This window comes from Pelodiscus sinensis, chromosome 6 (assembly GCF_049634645.1).
Source record: "Pelodiscus sinensis isolate JC-2024 chromosome 6, ASM4963464v1, whole genome shotgun sequence".
Classification (NCBI taxonomy): domain Eukaryota; kingdom Metazoa; phylum Chordata; order Testudines; family Trionychidae; genus Pelodiscus; species Pelodiscus sinensis.
In genome coordinates, this window is record NC_134716.1 from 86,800,125 (window position 1) to 86,816,608 (window position 16,484).

Here is a 16,484-nt window from a genome sequence, read left to right on the forward strand (position 1 = left end):
GTCAATTTCCTGGCAAAAATACTCTGTCCAGTATAATAAATGCTTTTCTCCTGTCCAGTTTTAAATTATTTAGGATAAGGGAGTTACATACCCAAATCCCATTTGGAGTTGATTTAGAATAACTGAAAACCCTACCCTTAAGAAATGGATATTCTACCATGTTGCCTAGAGAGATTATTCCACAGTGTAACAAGAGTGTGTGGTTAAGAAAAGTTAATATTTGGATTGTTCTGTTTAATTCAACCTTTCATCGTTCTCCAGCCACAAAGTCACCACCTCCCACAATGTTTTCAGTTTTCAGAATTAAGACTAAAACTTTCTTCATGTTAAAGGTCACACATTCACATAGGAACATAATAGGTATGCTTCCAAAAGTCACCGTTTCGATGGGAAGCTGAATATTTTGAAACAGGCAGACAAACCAGAATAAGTGAGCACAGGGTTCAAGTCTTATCAGATACTGATTTTTTACCTCTTTGGAAAAGATGATTAAAAAGTAGGAGGCTCCCAGGGATTCTGCGTATATACTAGTGAATATATATAATATGCATCATACTCCAAAGGTCACCCTGTGATAAGCACAATGTTCACAAAAGTCTGTCCAAACTCAAAATCTGAGGCTTGAAAAAGTCATTTTCCACTTTATCATGATCATTATCAGCACAACAGGTAACTTCAGTACCCCATACAGAGTGTGTATCTACATATCTATCAATCTGTAATTTTTGTTCCTTTTGAGTTCATAATGCAATGATATTTTGTTCATTAACATTTGCAGCAACATTTTCAAATATGTACATTTTCATTTTTCTTTTTTTTTCTAATATTTTGTTTCTCTCTTTTCTCTGGCCTTCACCTTTCTTCTTGGCCAAGTTTTTCTTTTATTCCATTTTGCCGCTAAAGAAGAGGAGCAAAATAAAAAGTGGAAAAGTAACAATAAACAACTAAAAAAACCCCACTGAATTTTTTATTTTCAATTTTTTTTTTTTTCTAAAGAGACATGGATACACATGGAAATTTTAAAAACTCGCATTTTGAAAAAATAAGTTTTTTGGACAAAGATGGTTCAATTATAAACATTTAAAACGGCTCCAGGACCCGTGTATGTACAGAAGAACACTAGATCACATATTGTATACAAAAATCCTACATGCAGCAGACATCTTTCTTTCATCAGTCTTTCTGCTTGTCTCCTATCTTATCACTATATCCCTATACAGACTTCAACATATATTCCATTGTATTGTGGCATCATTTACAGGCACAGTGACAATATGCCAGAATAAAAGGACTGCCTGATTACATGACTAAAAGTGGCATTTTCTCATTCTTTAGTAAGACATCTACTCCTCACACGGAATTTCTTGGGCCCTAACAACTTTCCCCAATATTTTTACTTCTTTACAACCACAGACATACAACACAAGACTCCATATTACAACCACGAATGTTATGCCAAGGAGGCACATGCCTTTACATTACTACCTCCATCAGTGTTTTTTAAGCCAATGAACCATATTTTCTTTTCTTCATTCTCTTCAAACTTGCTAATTGTGTCAGGTTGTCCCCCTTTGGATGCCAGCTGATGTGCTGAGATACCATTGAGCCTGCTGTCGTGGCAGCCTTCGCACCCTCTTTGCCTGTCTTGCTGTAAAATGGGAACCCTGCTTCCCACCAAATTTAACCCCTCCCTAGCCTGTGATTTATTCCTAGCAGATGCTTGGTATTGTTCAAATTGATCTGCAGAAATGGCAAGTTCTTCAACCATCTTTATCTTTTTATCCCATAAATACTTTTTTTACATCATCACTAGACATATTCAGGAACCGTTCCTGAGCAATCAAATGAATAGTTCTCGCATCATTATGTTGACACCACACACTATGCCCTTTGGGGCCCAGGCTTGTTGACTCATGTTTCCAAGCCTAGGAATGAGTATCCACAGGAAAATGGAAACTTGATCCTCATAGCCCTCAATAGCTGAAGCTGCTCCATCATGGCTGTGGGAATAGGCCAAAAAGCACTGTGAATGTCTGTAGCCCATGAATACATCAAGCGAAGCCATTTTGTGTAACTACATGCTCCCATCAGCCATAGCGGAGCCTGCTCCGTGGAAGAATTTCTTTGCCTCGTGCTCACAATCCTAATTTGGGACATAGGAGCTTTGAGTTTAGGATGTGCAGACCCAAAATAAATAGAGGGAAAAAAGGGAAGGGGGCGGGAAACAAGGAGCATTTTGTACCCTGTATTAAGCTTGGCTTACATATTTTGTTTTATATGAGATACTGATGGACATTTTGGCAGCAGTTTTTATATTTATAAAAGCACCTATTGGAGGAGGATATCACATGCCAGCTCCAAACCAAATGACGCTCCCTTATGTACAGCTTATTTAAGGCTGGGCAAGAAGGCAAACAGGATTCTACTCCACTGTCTGCCTTCCTAAGAAACTACTAAAGACACCTGAAATGAAGGCAAGGAGAGAACCCAGAGTGAAACAGAGGTCCAGGCTATAAAGAAATATAACAGGAACTCTAAGCTACAAAAACTTTGCAACCTTCCTAAAATACCATTTAGTCTAAGAAATTACATTTTATAACCTAAAAAAAACAACAAAATTTCTGGTAGCACTTTAAAGACTAACAAAACATGTAGATGAGCTTTCATGGGCACATCCCACTTCTTCAGATGACCGGAGTTTTGAGTTTAGGATGTGCAGACCCAAAATAAAAAGAGGAGACGGGAGAGGGGGAAAGGGAGAAAAAGGAAGGGGTCGGGGAAAAAGGAGCATTTTATAACCTGTTCATATTAAGCTTAGCTTACATATTTTGTTTTATTTGCTCAGTAATCTGCTTCATTCTGTTTGCAATCCCTTATAGTCACTTACAATTCTTTTGTTGTTAATACTTATTTCTTATTTATAACATAACTCGTTTGTACAATCCATACCGGGGAGGGGAAGCAAGGGACTATGCACATCTTCCTCCACACTGAAGCAGTGCATGAATTTCATATAATTCGGGTTTGCACTCCATGGGAGGTGGGAACCTGAGTTCTTGGGCAAGTCATTTAAGCTGAGTCTTCCCAGAGCTGATTTCAGTGTCTATGTCATTCTACAGTTGGATGTATCCCTGCCTGTGTTGTGCTGGAGGAGGCTTAAGAACCTGGGTCAGTAATACAGGCAGAACAGGTGAGCTCACTTGTATCTTAGCACACCATGTGAGACGTAAGCCATGGAACTGAGACACAAAGAAATACAACATGAACTAGTTTTAATAGTGAAGGAGAATCAGAACCCTCTACCATATCCTGCTCTCCAAAAATCCATAAGTGGAAGTGGTTGTGCTCAGCATAAAGCAAATCTGGATATACTGTACATTGCTGAATTCTGTGTCACCTTTGAGAGACTGTGCATGCTCCACGAAATTCCTGATAATCAGAAGATGACTACTTTATTGCAAAATGCACTGGGAGAGTGCTGGACATATTCAATAAGATGCAAGTTGGTGATGCTTCCACTCAATGTAAATTTAAGGACTTGGTTTTGAAACAGTTTCAGATAACACCTGGAATTTATAGTGTGAAATTTAGAAGCCTTAAAAGAGGACCTGTATTGACTGAAATGACTTATGGGAACCAAATGAAATTTACTGGATAAATGGGTGAGGGATGTATCTATTATATATTTTGAAGATAGAGTTTGTTTGTGGATTTGATTGTGCAAAATAAAGTCACACTTTGTGATTACCTACAGATACCAATTTTTTCATAAACAATCCTGCCACTTAAATTAGCTGAATGCACTTCTTTTTTTCACTGGAATATGCTGGGTGAAAGGTTTAAATAATTATTTTTGTTTTTCATCAGAAACAAGTCATGGCTATTATTATTAGAATACATTAAAAAATCTGCTAACACAATTAAAATCGAGTCTCCTAGTCAACTATCATTTTAGTGCAAAGAAAATTTTTACTGTTACAAATCACAAAATAATTAATATTAGTTATGGAAAGAGTAATGGAAGCTTTACGAGATTCTGATTAAAATTTACTATAAAATGAATAATGTTTGATGTTGAAATCCTACAAATTTAAAACTGTTCTTTTACTTCCCTTTTGCAAGCACATTAATATAAAAATCTTTTACATATATTTAATTTCTTGAACTTTCCTATAAGTGTGATCTATGCAAAAATGGCTTTACCCAGTCAATGATAGGCCTCACCTGCTGGTGATTCTTAAATCATGATTTTCTGCAGATAAGCCCCCTCCTTCTCCCCCAAAAAAGGAGTCTAAGGCAGACAGCATTTATCAACTAAGATTTAAATAGCTCTCTCCTGCCTCCCCCCAAAAATATCAACAAACCACCTATGTTTCTCCTAATCAGTATTTTCTGAATCTAATAAGCTGGTTGCATATAGAAAACCTATCTAACCTTAAATTCAGTGAAAATGCATAAAAGTGATCCAGTTTCCTAGCAAATATGATGGAGGGGGCAGTAAGAAAAATTTTGGTGAATTCTGGCACCAGCATGCAGTGTGTATCTGTGTTTGTTATAAGCATTAGGGATTGTGTTGTGGTTGAATCTATGAAACCAACATTTACTGATAAATGAGAAGTTGAAACAGTTACAACAGCTGTTTTTGATGACAGTTGATTTATGTGTAGGAAACAATAGCTTCACAGAAGATTTGTTCATGAATTGTTTTGGACTGATATACTTGTCTGAACAAATCACACAGACTTCCCACTAGCCAACACCTAAATTGTTACCGTAATAAATGTTTCCATCTTTGACTTACTCAGGTTTGCAAGTCTCTAAATACTTATATTACCCTCTGTGCCTTTTCCTGTCCTTTATGAGATAACACTCCCCTTTTAAAATGTGAAGTGGAACAACATGTAGATTTGTAACCTGTAGCAACGGATTGCTAAGAACTATGACTTCATTATTACTCCTGAGAAGAAATGAAATAAAAAACCACCACCCAGTTGGAGAGAGAGAATACCTCCCTTAACTAAATGCTTATATATCAAGCTTCACCTCCTTTCCTCCTCTCCCCTCCAGTCCCAGACCACCACAGAAAAAAGTTGGTGGTCTGTTCATACACACAGAAACTAGTACTCTGTTTATACAGAAGCAGTTTAATGTTCCCTCGACCTAGTGTTCATGTGTGCAGATTAAAACTAGCTATTTTGTAGTTTATAAGTGTCAGCCTATAAGGGGTCAAAATTTTGTCCTGAAAGCAGAAAAGAATATGGAGTAGGAGTATTGTACTGAAAGTGGCTATTGAATTTTTTCAAACAATATTGAAGACTCTAGAACACATGTAGGCTACACTGCACGCATGTTCTTGTGCAAGTAAATTTACAGTAAAACATCAGAAAAGAAGGCTTCTTACGCAAGAGTTAGTCCTCTCCCCATAAGGAATAAGCCCTCTTGTGCAAGAAGGCAGTGTGGACAGACAACAGGGGCTAAAATGGCCATCAGAGCTTTCTTGCACAAGCGAGAGTCCACACTGACATGGGCACTCTTGCGCAAAAGCACATGGCAGTGTGGATGTGCTCTTGCGCAAGACCTTTTGTGCAAGAACTCTTGCACAAAATAGTTCTTGCACAAGAAGCCTGCAGTGTAGATGTAGCCTCTGGATTTACTACTATGTAAAAGAAAAACAGATAATGCAACATTAAAATGTGCCTAAGAACATCTGACTAGGAAGAGATTCACAGAGCCTCTGGCAGCTTGCATTTACTCAGAAGTCTAAAGTGTTAAACACATAATGTGTAAAATTTTCCTAAGTGATAATGTGACGTAAGAAATTAATATCAGCATAGTTTTCTCCTGCAATGCTGTATGCTTGCCATATGCACCAGAGAAGTGAGCTAGTAGAATGGATCAAGTCTTCTGTAGCTAAGAGATGAATTCACAATTGGCATAAACAGGCACAACTCAATTCATATTTCAAAACAAACCTAAACAAAATCCTGGAATAGATACTAATAATAGTAATTCAATAGTTCACAGCCTTTAAAACCTAACATTCTATACCTAAACCTCATAATTACTTGGTTGCACCACCTCTTGTAATTTTAATCAGTTTAGTCACAATGGCTTATTGTGATATTCTAACCCAGAGCCAGCACACTACAATCTGAGAACCTCTATAGTAACTTTGAATCTGACCTTTCATTATAGTATAAGAACAATAATAATTAAAAGAAGGGCAAAGACTAGAGTTCTTATTTATCCAAAAGATATTTAGTACTTTATCTAATTGGTACCACAGTAAGACACAAAAAGTGTTATATTAAAATCAGTACCATCACTTTGTAAAGTATTCTTATGTAAAAAAAAATACCATTATAGTAATTTCTTTAGGCTGAGAAAGACAAGGTTTCACTCTAAAAGGATTTGTAATTCTTGAATCTTCAGGTGACAGAAACTTAAGACCATTAATGACTTTTAAGGGAATACTGGAAAAATCTCTTCTTCTACCTCTCTGAAAAAGAACACAATAAAATAAAAATACAGCTTTAAATTCCAAAATGATTTAGAAATGGAAAGCAGATGAAGGACTGGAACACCTCGCAACAGTTCATCATTTTAACCCATCTCAATCAGATTCCTGTTTCAGATCAGGAAAGGCTGTCTTTGTTCCAACAATAATCAGGACAATCACTAAAGTGCAACCTTTTATCTCCTATTTTATAGCTCTGCCATATTTTTCTCTAAGCATTTCTAAAGCATTTGTCACTATTAATGATGTTCTTATTACATTTCTCTCTGGGCCTACTGTTAATTCAGAGGTTTGCAGACTTCCAATACTCTGCAGGGGAGAAAAATTTCAAAAATATAGAGATGTAAAAGAAATAAAAATTACTTGATGATTTAGCAACACTTTGCATGATTTGTCAAATAACTTACTAAATTCAGTGGGGTTGAATTCATGTAACTGAGGTTGGAATTTGCTGTAATGTTATTTGTCTCTTTCAGAACTGGATCCAGTGCTCAGTGAAGTTAGTGAGAGTCTCTCTTGTCATCAGTGGGCTTTGGATTAAGTTGTGGCTTATTTTATTAACATTACTTAAGATCCAGAACTGTTTTCCCTTATTGTTCATTCACTAACCTTCACAGAATCTTGTAGAAGTAAGCCATTGAAAAAGCCGCAGCGGTTCCTAGACTTGAAGTCAAGAGATCCAGGTGGGTCATGTAACAACTGTGCTGATTATTTCAATTTTAAACATAGTTAACATTTTAAAAAGTATCTAATTATGGGCGAACCAACCCATACTGGCCAGGAAGTCTGCCAAAAAACAAAATAGCTTCACTAAGATGCTAGTAGTTTTCTATGTAATGAAAACGCATAAGTGATTGGGTTAGTATTTAAGCAACTGAAGTGAACAAACCCACCCACCCACAATCAGCATATGGAATTAATTAATCTACATGGTAACTACAAGTGCAAAGTTGACTCATTTCCTCTTTATCTGTTATTCCCACTCACTCTGGTTTCTCATGAACATGAATGGAAACACACATATGTAAAAACTTAACAGTCCAGTTTTAAGGATAGATGTTTCGAAAACCATTGAAAAGATCACCTTATCATTAAACACATTGCATGTCCAAGACTTCACAATACATTCAGTTCACAAAGGTAACTCATGAAAATGCCTGTGCCTAACTACTTGGTAACATGTTTTTAATCAAGTATTGTATAGTCAAACTAATGTTGCTCCTGAAGGGACAGATGTGGTACCATCTCTTAAAGATCTATGATTACAACATCACCTGCCACATAAAGCAAAGTCCTATTGTACAAATTATACTGCATTGCTCCCAGTGAATGTATCTTTGTTCTTATTAACACAAGTAACATAAAAAATGAAAAACATTCAGGTGATTCTACAAGCATGATCTGCAAAACACTATGCAACTTCAACTGCAACTGACATCAATAGGAGGTGGTTGCCAACTTTTGCAATTTTATTATAAGAACTTGGTGTTCTTCTAAAAGCCCACATTTCTGGAGTCATGTAACCATGTGAGAATCTCAAAATTCAGGTTAAAAACATTTCTAACCTTTATGATTGCAGAGACCAGAACTCTAAAAAGTCTGAACATCAAAAGGAAGAGAGAGGACATAGCTGAATCTTTATTCTTTAAATAAACGCACTATTGTTTAATAAGTGCTCACAAGCACTGTTTGTCTAACGGGAGTGGTGGTTCAAGGTACAATTGGTAAACGGGTGTGCAGAGGGTAAAGAAGACCTGGAATGTCCAAGATGAGCCAGTGTCAGAGGCTGAATATCACAGATTAATGATTTGAAGGAAATCAGCTAACGGTGCACGTATTGTTAACTTGGAAGATGAAATCAGGCCTGGCTTAGCTCTCATAGTGACCGAGTGGCTGAAAGCTTGGTGATGTTAGGGAGCTGCCATTCAGCTACCACAAGAGAAGGCTGACTCTCAATGGAGGCATGGGGCAGCAAAGTGACTCACAGTCTTAGGTTCCCCAAGAACCATCACAATTACAGATTACATTTTTTTTCCCCACTGGAAAGTCAATAGGAACCATATGCACAGAGCCAGGAGGATAACATATTTGACTACATACTTTTAGTAATAAGGAAATCACCTAAAAACTTCTTCTGAATAAAACTTGAAGATTGAGTTTTATTCCTTCACTGCATGCAGAGTGATGGTATGAGACTAGTATCCATCTGTGTTTATTTACACACACTGACATAGGAGAAAACAACTGCAAAAGACGATAAAGGAGCTGAGATTTTTCTCTTTGTTAAACCAGCCTTAGCTTGAGTTGGCAGCTGACAAAATATACAACCTGTCCACTAAAGACAATGTTTTTACAATATTTTACCCCTTTTCTGTATCTCTTCATAACTTTTATATTAATAGTTCCTGCCACAATATTTCCTGGTACCTGTATTTCTTAACCGATTATTTGCACACATATGGGCTCCCATTTTAGAATTCTGAAAGTGGTCCTAATGTATTTAATGAGAAATAAGTATGTTGGCAGTAAGTAAAGTACCATATCAAACAAAAATTAAACAAAACAAAAAAAATTAGGAACTGGAACTTTAATAACTCTGTTAATCTGAAGAAGTGGGTTGTGCTCACAAAAGCTCATGATACCATCTATATGTTTTGTCAGTCTCTAAGGTACTGCAAGACTATTTGTTGTGTAAGTTTTAAACAAAAAAAAAGGAGTAATTTATATTAAAAATGACCTTTTTTGCTCAGTTTTAAAATGACTCCATAAAATAACAAATTCTAGCTGCTCTGTTTAATTATGAGCAGAGAAGTCAAAGAAGTCACGTTATTGTTTCTATAACATAACTAGAAGAGCACAGAAGTGCTTCTAATGAGAAACGTGTGTGTAAATTTAAAATGTAACTTCTATGAATATTGATGAGACTTTAAGATCTACTTTTTGACTTTTTTTTTTTGGCCAATGAAACTTAATTACTTACATGTTTATGAAAAGCGTGGGTACTGTTTGGGACTCTTCTCCACTAAAAATATAGGAGTAAAAACCTTGCTCTCAGGCTGAATCATACTCTCAAAAATATGCTGCAGGGAACAAATTTGCTTTAGCAAGAGACAAAGTGGATGAACTAATGGGTCTGGATCACTTCCATCTCTGTGACATTCCATTTTATTGATAACATCTCACTTGCATAAAATATTTAAGGCAGGGTTCCATTTAAAATAGTGCAGTTGCACCTCTGTAGTGCTTCACTGAAGACAAGAGGCAGTAGTCACATCATCAGGAGAAGTTCTCCTGTGAATACAGTGCAGTCTACACCAGAGTTATACTTAACCTAACCGTTGCTCAGGTGTGTTGGCTTTTAAGAACAGAAGAATGGCCATACTGAGTCAGACCAAAGTTCCATCTAGCCCAGTATCTTGTCTTTCAACATTGACCAATGCCAGATGCCCCAGACGGAGTGAACAGAACAGGTAATCATCACATGATCCCCCTCATGTCATCCATTTACAGCCTCTGACAAACAGAAGGTACGAACACCATTCCTACCCATCCAGGCTAATAGCCATCAATTTATCTAGTTGTTTTCTGAACCCAGTTAAATTCCTGGTCTTCATTACATCCTCTAGCAAGGAGTTCCACAGGTTGATTGTGCACTCTATGAAGAAAAAATTCCTTTTGTTTGTTATAACATCCTCGAGTGATGTAGCTATACCAATGTAGACATGACTGTAGAAAGTCACAGGAGCTGTTAGTGAGAATGAATTTAGCAGAATTTCATTCATTAGGATTGCTACAATATAGCAGCTTATAACTAACATGGAGCTATGAGACCGTACTATAATTTGCTATGGCTAGCTGCAAGGAGTAAGACTGCACTCTGGCTGCTGTTCATATAAACATCCCCACCTGGCCTTAACTGAATGGTGGGAGTAGGGTGGGGTGAGTGATGTAATTTTCAAGGCATTAGCACTCCTAGAGCCAAGCACTCATTAATCAGGTCTCCGGCAAGCCCATATATAAGGCCTCTCAATTTACCACTTCACAACCAATGATCTGCTAAAAATGCCTCCTTTAAACATTTGCTAATCTGATTCCTTTCTAGAAGCCTGTTATTTTAGGGAGGAACACGGTAGGGTATTTAGCAGAACATATGGATCTAAAGCAAATGACCCTCGCTTAAATTCAATTATTAAACTGTAAAAAAAAGGCCTAAATGAAGCCAACTGCCTCAGCACAAAAGGTATGTCTAGACTACAGAGCTTTTCCAGGATACTGTATCCCGGAAAAGTTCTGCCATGTTCAAGGAATACCTCCGCTTTTCCAAAAAAAATGTCAGAAAAGCAGATGCCTTTTGTCAGCATCCGTGTAAACCTCATTTCATGACTCCATGCAGGTGGGCCAAATGTCAGAAAAGCCTCTTTCAGAAGAAAAGCAGGAAAAGATACGCAAATTGCAGATCTTTTTCTGACTTTTCTTTATAGTGTAGACATAGCCTAAAAATGAATCCTGTGCTACTCATCAGCTGCTCCTTCACAACTGTCACTTGGAGAAAGTTGGAAGGCTTCGTCCATTTTAGTCAGTACACTGAACAATTCTAAGTAAGGTAACAGCAGTAATATTGCAACTGTTCCATATAAGAATTGGATCATTCACTCAGACTCAAAACATGATTTCCTAGTGTTGCCCATAACACAGAGACTAGCAATTTCTGGGTTGCTTTGTGTATTAATATAAAAGATAAATTGTAATTACTGAAAATATTGCTTTTAACATTAATTTTTTTTCAAAAAAATAGCTTTACATTAAAAGCAAGGTTTTTAAACCTTTCCATTTGCTCAAAATAATTTTATCACATTTATTGCCTTCTTTTGTTGTTCTTTTGTTTTGCATCCCATTGGTTCTCCAGCCTCATAGAGAAAAGAAAAGACTCCTGACAAAATTTCTGGGGATTCAGTCTATCCAGGCTGTTAAATTATTATTATTCATGTCAGCTAAGCAAAGGCACTAGAGCTCAAGGATTAACCATCTCACATTCCTCATCTTGTAGTTATTACATTTTAGTAAGTGAAAATGAGTTAGTCATTTAGGGTGTGTCTAGACTACAGAGTTTTGTCGACAAAAGTGGACTTTTGTCGACAAAACTATACCTGCGTCCACACTACCGCTGAGTTCTGTCGACATAACGTCGACAGAACTCAGCAGTTTTGTCGACGTATGTAAACCTCATTTTACGAGGAATAACACCTTCTGTCGACAGAGTTTCTGTCGACAGAAGGTGTTATTGAATGGAAACGGTAGTCTGGACGCAAAGGACAATGTCGACAAAAGCAGCTTGCTTTGTCGACAGAACTCAATGTACTCTGGACGCGCTTTGTCGACAGAAGTTTTATCGACAGTATCTGTCGACAAAACTTCTGTCGACAGAAGCCTGTAGTCTAGACGTACCCTTAGAGTAGTAAGACTACCAACACAGTAACTATGCTAAAACTAAGGCATTATCACCCTTCTTACTTATATTAGAAAGGATTATCAACATTTTAATGTTTCATGTTAATTTTTATCTTTATTATATTTCTACATTCTAGTTAGACTATATTTACTGGATGGAGTACAATCAGCATTACAGTACCTTAAGCTACTGCTGTGACATTTCACAAACCTGCTGACAATGGATGCTACTGCAAGAAGCAATAGCCTCTAGAGAAAAGTGAGAAAAATCTGTATGCTAGGAGAGGGTGGGTCAAATTCTAAAATGAAGCCTTGTCTATATTACCGTTATATAGACCTAAGTTATGCAACTTCAGCTATGCGAATAAAGTAGCTGAAATCAGAGTACTTATTTCTGCTTACCATGCTATCTTTTTAGTGGTAAATTGGCAGCTGCTGCTCTCCCATGAACTCTGCTTACTGTTCTTGTTTTGGTAGAGTACCAGAGCCAATGGTAAAGTGCTTGGGAGTCCATTTATGGTGTTTATATTAGATGCTATAAATTGATACACACCCCTGCTGTAGTGACCACTGTCCATCGATCCAGTCCACAGCGAAGACATGCCTTGAGACAGCTTGTCATGACATGAATTAAGAAAAAGGTGCTAGAAAATAAGGAAAGCATTTTAGCTATTATATTTAAAAGTTACAGCTGTAGGAAATAGATTCCAAATCACTTTGCTACATGGTTTCTGTTATTCTCTATTCTATAAGCTTTGCTACACTCTTCTTCCATGGAAATTCCTACATTTATAGGAAGACTAATTAGGAAGGTTTCTATATTGATTTTTAAAATCAGAGTCCATTACATAATTGTTTCCAGCTTTTAGTGCAAGGAAAATTTTGAATACCTTTGTTGATAAAATTACAACAAGTTAACTTATGTCAATAACACATAATTATGCTAGTACAGGATTTCTCATTTTAAATTAGTGATGTTTATTATTAATTTCGTTTAATAAAAAGGAAGGTTACATACCAACTTGTTATTACTACAAACAATGTCTTCATTCCCATACCCACCAAAAAAATTCTATATGCCATAAAGAATGGTTCATGGCATTTGATTTATCATTTCTGCCTTTACTTACATATATTGCGCTGCTCTATCTCACTGCACAAGTAATAAGCCACACTACCAATACCCCTGATAGAGAGTGCCTAAAGCAGTTCGATGAAACTGTCATCATTACAACTGAGTAACATGTACAGAAAAGTAACCTGATAACCAGTCGTCAGAGGGTGGACTTGTGGGAATGCTAGGTAAGCAGACTTAGTAAATGTTTACATTAAAATAAAATGTAGTCTTGGCATTTGTGCACCAAAGATCCTTTTACTGCCATATTTATAATGAGTTTGACAGCCTCAGGAAATGACCTGAATGGTATCCAATCTCCAGGAAGAAATATGCTTAAACTTGATCTGGAAAGCAAGTTGGATTCCAAGTGATGTTTTCAATCTCCCACGTATTGAATTTCCTTTTGTTCTTCTCAGCATCAACTTTTCCCATAAACATATAAAATTGAGAAGGGTTTCCTAGTTTCATAAAGATTTCAAATCTTTAAGTGCATTTTAATTTTCAAGTAAATTAATTTTTACTTCCAAAAGAATCTTTATCAAAATATTTTGTCTTCATGTATTGATTTTCTAAGAAATAGTTTTTACATCTATCTACTAAAGTACAATTGCAACATTGTACCAGCTAGACAAAACATAAGAGGCCAAAGAGAGGTTTAGGATAGTTGATGTTTCAAACAAAAACAACTTTAAGCCTGTGAAACTAAAAAAACTTGAACAAGGAATTTTTAAATCTAGATTTGAATTGGAAAAAAATCTAACCCAGAGAACTAAAATATCCTAAGCTTAAGGCTGTAGTCTGATATTCTGATATTTTAGTATTTATTCTACACATTCTTTCTCCTGTTTTCTACATACAAAACACTGCACAGCAGACAGCATCACAAGAGATATAAATAAACCAACACATCTCCTTCCAAAAGTAGCTTATATTTACTATTTGTATTGGGGTAGAAGCTCATGGATGAGAGCCACACTGTTCTTGCAATCAAATGTGCATAAGAATGCATATAGCTCAGCTCTAGACAAGGCTATTCTTGTATTTGTAATATGCATAAAATGATGTACAAAATAAAAGAAGAAAAATTTTAAGTACATGGTACCTTTAAAAATAAGTTTTCACATATCAGTATTTGATTTTACTAGAATGTATGTATAGTATTTCCGATACATAGCATGGGAAATAACACTGCAAACTGCACTTCTCAGGAAAGTAACATGTTAATTTTTAAATTATGTCCATTATAAATTAAAGTATTTTTACAGGTTACCTTGTATAATATACAGACACTTAAGAGTATCACTCTACTCTTGAAGAAATTTCTCTGTCCAGAGATTGTTCAGGATAGAACTAAAAAATCTTGATGTGTCATTTATCACCAGAGAACTAGGGAACTCATGTATGATATCAGAAGCATTTTTTAAATTGAATATATGAAAAATTGAATAAATGTTACTGGAGGAAAAATTTCTAAAAGACAATCACTGGCTAAAAAGCAGTCTGTTTTATAGGGGAAGTGAAAGTCAATATATACATTTATAACAAATGTAAGAAAGGAGAAACTGATTGTAATGATCATAAATCTGAAGTAAAAATTGATAAGGGAAGCAAAGGGACATAAAGAGAAATATATGGACAGCAGAGTTAAGATCAATAAAGAGGGTTTTTAAAGGGTATTAAAAGAATCCTAAAAATGGGACTGATCTATCATGCAAATAGTAGAACGGTCAACAGTAATGCAGAAAAGACAGAGGAGTTCAATAAATATTTCTGGTTTGCATTTGGGAAAAATAGGTGATAAAGTCGAATGACAATGACAATTATATATTTTACATCCTAAGAGAAACTCAATAATGTTAAACAGAAGCCACTAAAGCTAGATATTACATTCACAAAATTTTAAAAGAACTGGCCAAGAAGTTCTCTGGGCTGTTAATGTTGTTTTTCAATTAGCCTTGGAACTCTGGGGAAGTTCCAGAAGACGGAAAGAAAGCTAAGGTTGTGCCAGTATTTTTAAAAAGTAAACAGGATGACCAAGGTAATTATAGGCTTATCAACCTGACACTGACCCCAAGCAAAATAATGAAACAGCTGATAGAGAACTTGATTAATAAAGAATTAAAGGAAGGTAATATAATTAATGCCAAACAACAGAAATTTATGGAAAATAGATCCTATTGAATAACTTAATTTTTATGAGATTACAAATTTGGTTGATGAAATAGCATTACTGTATTTATTTAAATATAAAAATATATTTAAAAGTAATAGTGTTAATATATTTAAACATTTCTGATTAAGAAACTAGAGTGTTACAAAATTAATATTCATATTAAATACATTAGAATCGGCCTGGGCAAATTCCAGCCCATGGGCCAAATCCAGCCCACAAAGCTGCCGAATCTAGCACGCAGAGGCAGTGGGGAGCCCCAGGCAGACTCCCCTGATTGTCCCGCAGCCCCTCACACCACTCAGAAACGCGGCTGTGGTGTGCTTTCTCTTCTATGGGTATTGTAGGACACCTCCTGTAGGCTAACTAGGGCAACAACTCAGTGAATTCTCTACAGTGATGCTATATCACTCTAACTATATCACAAAAAGCTCAACGCAGCTTGCTGAGATGGTTTTATTATGTCAAAATAGCAGGGGAGTTACATTGGCAGGAAGTGTGTCCACCTCTGTTGTTTTGTTGATGGAAGCTGACTTTTATTGATAAAACTGTGTAATGTAGACAAGGCCTTAGAAAGGAGCAATCTACAACCAAATAACCCAACAGTGAAAGGGATATTGGGGATTAGGGATACCCAGAAATTGAGAGCAGGGCTGGACTAAGGGGTGGGCTAGCCGGGGGGCGCCCAGCTCCTGGCGGGCTGCAGTGGCCACCCGGGACGGGGGCCACGTTAACCCCCATAGCACCAGCCAGCAGCACCCTTCCCCATGCGGCTGCAGGGCCCTGCACGACCAGGTGCAGCCCGCCCTAGGTGGTCCTGGGCTGCGCGCCATCGGTGGTGGCTGGGCCAACTGGGCAGCACATGCGCTGTGTGTCTGCCCATGTGCCCTGGGGGTGGGCCTGCGCATACACTGTGGGCCCGGAGGTGGGACCATGCGCCTCGGGGGCGGCGCCGAGCGCATGGGGCGCCAAAATGGCTCGGGCCGGCCCTGATTGAGTGGGCTGGTGGCTTACTGAGGAATAGGGCACAATACCCTGAAGAAACTACATAAGAATTTGTATTTTTCTTTAGGTATTCCAACTACATATTTGAATCTGAGATACAGGCTGTGATTGGCTCCGGGGATAGTGTTGCAAGTCAGGGGCATTGTAACTCAAGCCCGCATTTACAACAGGTGTCGTACGCCATCGTAAATACGGGGCCGAAGATGTAAATCGGGGGATTTTGGCCC

At 37.1% G+C, this 16,484-nt stretch overlaps 1 protein-coding gene across 11 annotated transcripts in view; it reads right to left on the reverse strand.

Annotated features, from left to right (window-relative positions):
- The window catches only part of LHFPL2 (LHFPL tetraspan subfamily member 2), a 210,769-nt gene that overhangs the window by 79,056 nt on the left and 115,229 nt on the right, over positions 1–16,484 (reverse strand). For 3 of the 11 annotated variants that reach the window (XM_006119138.4, XM_075932325.1, XM_075932326.1), the window contains one exon: positions 12,519–12,609. The exons of 7 other annotated variants lie outside the window; for them this stretch is intronic. The gene's annotated coding sequence lies outside the window, so the exon portion shown is untranslated. Of the gene's footprint in view, positions 1–12,367; positions 12,390–12,518; positions 12,610–16,484 lie in introns of those variants that run through there. One more of the 11 variants, XM_075932329.1, reaches the window with a different exon arrangement.